Source organism: Macrotis lagotis, chromosome X (assembly GCF_037893015.1).
Source record: "Macrotis lagotis isolate mMagLag1 chromosome X, bilby.v1.9.chrom.fasta, whole genome shotgun sequence".
Lineage (NCBI taxonomy): Eukaryota > Metazoa > Chordata > Mammalia > Peramelemorphia > Peramelidae > Macrotis > Macrotis lagotis.
In genome coordinates, this window is record NC_133666.1 from 486837731 (window position 1) to 486845600 (window position 7870).

The following is a 7870-nucleotide window of genomic DNA, read 5'->3' on the forward strand; positions in this document are numbered from 1 at the left end:
AAAGTATCCTCCTGAATATATATTCTATTGTAGCAGAACAAACAGAACTCAGGGAAAAGAACCTCATCCTGGAAAATATAACTTTTTTTTAAGCATAGGAATTAAAGAATACTATATCCTAAGGTATGGGAGCACTGGGGAAATTAGGATCTGTGCTGAAAGAGGGAAATACCTATACCAAATATTTTCATGCTTAGGGGAAAAAAAAATCAAATCCTTTGGATGAGGTCGAATTATCAAAGAATTCAAATTTTTATCTTTCAGTTGAAGTGATACCATCCTTTATGTCCTAACAGAAATGAAAGAGAAAAAAATGAATATAACATTTCATTCATATAATCTGACAACCCCTTCTTTTCATTACGAAGTAACAATTTATTGCATCAATTTATTTTTATTTCCTCTCTTCAGTTAAATAGGCAATATTCTTAAGACTTTCTTAAATTAAATTTATTAATTTATTAAATTCATTAATTTATTATTAAATTTATTATAATATATTAATTATTAATGACATTGCTATATTAATATGATGTATAAGTATAACATAATATTATAATATATAATATAGCATTATTATTAAATTTATTAATCCCTATGGTGATTTTTTTCAAAATTATAGAATCTTTCTCTAATAGGAATTATAACCACTGAATGTATTTCTTCATTCATCTAACTTTAAGATTTTGTTGCTGATTGCAATGTAGTCTAAGTGTTAGAGGGGGTTTCTTCATGGGGACTTCTCTACAGCATCCTGACATTGAAAGAATTATAAGGTAATAGACTTTAAGCTAGAAGGAACATTAAAGATAATCTACTACAAAGCCATTATGAAGTTTCTCAAAGAAGTTGAACCATAACACTTAAGGTCATAAAACAGTAGATGATAGAATCCAGATTTAAACTTCCATCCTTTCATGGGTACTTCCTCCCACCACCATCTCTCCTTCTTCACTGTGAAGGGCATTGCTTTATAACAGCACCAACTATAGAATGTTGTAAAGTTTGCCTGTTTGGAACTCTATCCAAGTAGGTTTGTTGTTTGTTTATTAGAAAGATTACAGACATGCTTCATATCTCACAGTTTGGACACTGAAAGCTTATGATGAAATTTCTATGTAATGAAAATCAATGCTTCTCAGTTCCTTAAAACCATATTATGAATTTCACTCTCAGACTTCCAGAGTCTCACCTAAAGGCTGAGTTTGAGCTTAATCCAGGTTTTTCAAATTCAGAAAACTCATAAAGTTCCTGAGAGAGCAGCTTGTTGACAAGAATCATGTCACCATGGTAACCTATTCCATGGCCATTCTCTCAGAAGATTAAACTTAAAGACTTTTAAAATGAAGACAGTGAAATCAGATATGAACATAAAAACAATAATTATATTTAATATACTAGAATTTAGATAATTTGTGAACAGTTCTCATGATCTCTCACATCTCAGAGATCCTATTGCAGTTAGTCAATATCATATAGTTAAGTATTTAATTGATTACAAATTATTTTCTCTTATTATGAATTATTTGTTTTATTTCCACAATTGATTCTGAGTTTATCTAAGTTACTTATTATGTGTCCTACATTTTTATTTACCAGATAATAATTAGTCCAGTGTTGGAAATACATTTTCTGCTAAATGTAAATTTAACCAGATTAAGATCAAGTTGAATCTCTATGTTGTGTGGATACCATCTAAAAAGCTCATTCAATGTGGACTTGGACTTGAGTGATAAGTTCCTATTCATATTTCCTTTTAAAAATTTTATTTTCCCCAAATTACGTGAAGAAAATTAGCATTTGTTTTTAAAAATGCCTGAGTTCCAAATTCTTTCCCTCCTTCTTTCCTTTCACCCTGTTGACCTATATATGTAATACATATGTAATCATGCAAAACATATTCCTATTATTAGGCATGTTGTGAAAGAAAACAGACAAAACATTCAAAGAAAAATGTATACTTTAATCTGCCTTCAAATTCTATCAGTTCCTTCTCTGAAGATGGATAGCATTTTTCATCATAAGTCCTTCAAAATTGTCTTGGTTCATTGTTTTGCTAAGAATAGTTGTCATTCATAGATTATCTTCATATAATTTTGCTGTTACTATAAATAATGTATTCCTGGTTCTGCTCATTTTACTTTTCATTAGTTCATATAAGCCTTTCCAGGTTTTTTTGAGAGATGTTGCATTTCACATTTCTTTTTAATTGATATTTTATTTTCCCAAATTCATATTATGAAAGTTTTTCAACATTCATCCATATGCATATGTATATTTTTAAGGTTACAAATTTCCTTCCACCCTCCCTTCCCACTCCACTCACCTCAGTGGTGAACAGTTAGATTAATATTGTGCTTGAACATTTGTGTTAAACATATTTATAGATTAGTCATTTTCAGTATGAGGAATTAGAATTAAGGGAAAAAAGTTCATAAGAGAACATTTTTTAAAAGGTGAATGTTGTGTTCATCAGATTCTTATTTTTTTGTTTGTTTTGTTTTTCTTTTTTTTGGATTGGGATAGTATTGTCCAAAGTTGACCTATTCAAATTATTACAAAGTAAAGAAAAGAGAATTATTTGAAATTAAAAATCAATTAACAATGTTTTCCAGTTGTCAATAAGTTATTGTGTTAATATAAGTATAAATATGATAAAATGACAAATTATACAATATATTGCATGATATATAGAAGGGCTATATGTATATAGCCATATATGTCCTGGACTAGCACTTGTATTATAACAGGTAAATCACTTAAACCTATCTGAGCTATTGGTTCTTCATTTCTTAAATGGACATTCTAATATCACCTATTCCATAGACTTTCTGTGAAGATCAAATTATTTAACATATATATATATATATATATATATATATATACATACACACACATATATATACATATATGTGTACATATATTGTCTATACATACAAAACTATATACACACCACTTATTATACACTATAACAAACTAATATTTATATGTATAGATGTGTATTAGCTAAAGTATTATTACATTTCTTTTTATTCAGTATTATTTGTATCATCTCTTTCATTTTTAGGTAGAAGATTGACATTTGTGTTAAGTGAAGATTTTCAATGATCCTTCACCATAGAACCTTCACCTTGATTTCTTCTGTTATATAATTTATCTAAGCTTAGGGATTAATTTATTTCTTTTGATTTTACAGAAAAAAATAGTTGTCTAATATGGAGGTGAGTACCCCTTGCCTATGACTTGTGAGATCTGTTTATTATTTTGATAACACATAGTACTATTGTATAGTAAAATTATTCAAATTTCAGCTTATTTCATGACACTAAGAATTCATCTATTCAAATATTCACTTTCCTTTGCATTGAAGTATTTCCAACTGGTGATTTCTTTTTTGATTTGTTCAAATTTATTTTCACTTCCTATGGTAGTAGAACATGAAAGAATTCAATTTATTCTACCATCTTCCATAACAACCTAATCATCAAAATTATTTTGAGGAAGACCAACATGGAACCGTCTGCCACATAAGCATTTCTTTGATTCATGGTTAATTATATCACTCTTGGGGAAGTACTAACACAACTAGAGTCTGTTTTGATAAATTTTCATTGTCCTTCTCAGATCTTCATAATTATTTTCATGACCTTAGGACACACAATGACTCTGCTGGTACATTACCTTTACTGTCATTTCTCTATTTTGCCATTGTTACCTTTCCTCTCATTGAATTAATGATGAACATGACCTTGAGAGGGCTATAATGTTATTACAGATGAACTACAATTTTAAATGGGTGAAGGAATTTTCAGACTCAAAGCCTATCATTCTAATGAAATACAATGATTATCTCCCATATGATAAGATTATGTCATCCACTATTATAGTCATAAACATGTATATGATTATGCATGTATAGAAACATATATGTAAAAATCATATATATCTATATGAACATATATGTTTATTTATCTTCTCTTATATGAGCTCCCCAGATTCAGGGTATGAATTTTTTCTTGTTTGATGAATTTTTAGTTGTCCAGTTCAGCTAGAAAAAGGAGTACATAAAAGAAGTAATTTTGAAAAGGGGAGAAAGATATATTTATTGTTAAGGAAAGGATTTCTTTTGAAAAAAATGACTGAAGTACATGATCTTACCTATAGTCAAATAGTTACATTATATTTTATTTTATTTTAATTATATTTCCTAATCCCACATTTTTAGAGTAGAGAAGATCTTTGGGGTTTTGCCTTTTTATGCAAAGTATATTTTTCTATTCCAGTAGTCACCTTATCTTTGAATATGGTTATCATAAGCTTGATTTGATCCCAGTAATACAGAACCAGTATTCAATAAATAAGTCACAGTAATCTTTTAAATATTGGTGAGTTTTAGGCTTATTTAAGAAGTGATTAAATGTAAAATTTATTTAGTTTTTTACTGACACCACACATCATTCAATCAATAATCATTTAATAAATAGCTATGTATTCCAGGCACATGCTAAGCCCTGGAGTATAAAAAAAAGAGATAAAAGAGAGTCATTGCCCCAAGTTGCTCACAATTCAATGAGGGAGAAAACAAAACAAGGATGTATAAGAAAGCTGTACATGGAATAAATATAAAATAATTAACGGGAAAAAACACTAGAATAAAGAGGAGTTGGGAAAGATTTCCAACTAAAAATGCCATTTTAGTTGGCTTTGGAAGGAAGCCAAGGAAGCTAGAAGACAAAGATGAAGAGAGAGAGCATTCCAGGCATTGAAAAGAGCTAGAGAAAATGCCTGCAACTAAGAGACAGACTGTCTCATTCATTTAAGAAAAAAGGACTAATGTTACTGCATTGAAGAGTATGTGACAGAGAGAAAAGTACTAGACAACTGGAAAAGTGAGAGTATATACTATGAAGGGTTTTGAATAAAAGAAATTGTTTGATGCTAGAGAACCACTGGAGTTTACTGAGTGTGGTGTGAGTATGGTATTGATTTTTAGCTAGTCTAGTAGAGAACTGGAGAACTGGTTTTGAAGACCCAGAAACCTGAGTTCATTCCTGCTTCTAATATCTATTTGTTTTTTTTATACTGGAAAAGTCACTTGACCTCTTAATATTCTAGATATTTCTTTAAATTTCACAGAAAACTCTGATTTACATTAACAAAGGGAATATTGTCACTGGGAGTCCCCATACTAAGGAAAGCAGAAATGTAGTCCCTATCCAGGGATCATAAAGAGAATGAGGGAGAAAAACAAATAAGGAACCCTGATTTGGGTTTTGAAAGTAGACTTGATGAGGTAGGGATCAAGAATTACAGGTAGAAATTTATAATTACAACCTCATTTAATTCTCATTCTACCTTAATATCTAAATTTCCTTATGTCAAATAAGGTATGAGAAAATTTTCTCTTTTACAGTCTGTGACTCCTGACGTTATAATCTGGGAACCAAAGGAACAAGTAGAGTGAATAAGGAGCACCAGAGAATCCCAATCTAAAATTAAGGGGTTTGTCCACCTTTCTAATATTTGGAAATATATAGATTTCTGTCAAATGAGAGGTTTTTTAAAAAAATAAAAATTCATTTGTTTAGCCAATATAGGACATTGTTAGCATGATAACACTTTCCCAATTACCAGAAAGAGAAAGTGAGAACATAGGGCATAGGGAAATGCAAGTGGATTGATCTTGCTATCCGACTGGAGTAATCTGTAGTGGATCTTGTTGAAAGTTGATACTAGAAATGTTTCAGTGAGAAAGTCCAAATCTTGCCTGAACAGATGCTACAAGACAAGTTAAAATATGACTGCTTCAATTATTTTCATTATGCATAATTAGTGGCTGTTGTGACTCTTCTTATCATGTGCCTAAGATTATTTACTAATCAAGATTTTTATAATTGCAACTGCAATTCTTCTTTTAGGAATATAAAAAGTAATATTGTTTTCTAGAGAATATATGCATGTGTACAGAATATATATGTATGGGGTAGGTATACTGTTTATATATATATATATATCTTTATAAATCAATTTTTTCTATTAGTAGAATCCTTGTGTATTAGAAGTTTCTCCTTCTTATAGAATCTAGGCTATCATTTATCACCTGCAACCAAAGGTAAAGTTTATAAGCATCTTTTTCAAAAGTTTCCTCCTCTCCCTACAGAGTATAGCTGTTGGCTACTCTCCTAATAATTGCCAAACAATTTAGAAATGCAGAGAAGTCCCCGGGAATACTTGTTCTCAGACCAAATGCCAGTTTTCTTGCATCCATATGTGATTCCAGGCAGTTAGGTGCATAATGGATAGAGGAACAGGTCTGAAGTCAGAAAAATGAGTCTTCCCAAGTTCAAATCTAGGGTGAAATACTTGATACTCACTATCTGTGTGACCCCAGGCAAGTTCCTTAGCCCTGTCTACCTTAGTTTCTTATCTGTAAAATGGGCTGGAAAAGGAAATGACAAAACAATCCAGTATCTCTGCCAAGAAATGATCAAATGTGATCATAACAAGTTAGGTACAACTGAAAAGAAACAATAGTGAGTCTTTGTATTTTTTTAAAAAAAATTTTCAAGGCAGTGAGTTTAGGTGACTTGCCCAAAGTCACACAGCTAAGTAATTATTAAGCATCTGAGTTCAGATTTGGACTCAGGTCCTCCTTATGCTAGGACCAGTACTTTATACAATGTACCACCTAGGTGCCTCTCTATTTTTCTTTTTATCCCTAATCCAACCAAGGTGTTTTTCCTATGTCTCTAAAATTTACCTATAAAGATAAATTACAGCCTGAACCTCTATTGTTCCATAGTTCCTAGGTTTACAGATAATAGATTTTTGAACACCTTAAGGAATCTCCAATATCCCTTAGGGTTGGGGGGTCACTTCAAAATATGAGCTTTTATTGACTTTTTTTTCCTCAGATATGATAAACCAACACAGCAGTGAAAAGAGTTGAACAAATTGTCTTAGAGGTGAACACATCACTTTAAATTATATGCACATCTTTCTATGTATCCAATTTACTTTTTATCATGTATAAAGTAGGTAAAGATCTGCATATATTATAAAGCCATACTTACTAAAATTATTATTATATTCAAAATGGTGAAGGGCTTTGTATAGGTAGAATGGAGCTGTGGGTAGGTTCTCATTCACACAACACTATACTGGAATTCATTCTGAGGTAATGGGAAGGGGAGGCAGGTTGTATTAGATTTGAATTTGGAGAATTTTGGCCTTAGGGTTGTCTGTGATACAGCTATACTTTCCCTTAGGGATTAACTCTAGTGTAAACATGAGATGGAAAGCCTTTTGAAAAAATTGCTTAAAAACCTTGACATATAAGATACACACACACACACACACACACACACACACACACAAATATGTTTCCAAATGTGTGTGTGTATACATATATATATATATTTGTTTGTGTAAAGCATTTGACTTTGTTTTCTCCCTAGTGTGGGTGCTGGCTTACTGTAAACACAATCATTTATAGAAGTTTTTGCTACTTAATGTGACAATTAAAATTGAAAGCAAACCTTACTCAATTATTTTGTTTAGTACAAGGAAAAATCCTATGAATCCATAAAATAGCATAAATTCAGCAGAGAAACTTATTCTCACATTTACAATTATATAGTTAAAATATTAAGAAATCAAATAAAGAAAAAAATTCTGTTTCCTGAAAGTGATCATCAGTTCCCACTAATCCTAATCTGATCCACTAACTGCTACCAATTTAAACAAACTTGAAAAGCAAAACACCTAATGACTTTATTTTAGCTAGAAACTTGCTAGAGTCTCTATCATCCTAAATTTTCCATGGTCCTTCTCAAAACAACATTTTCTTGTCATTGCAAAGCAATATATG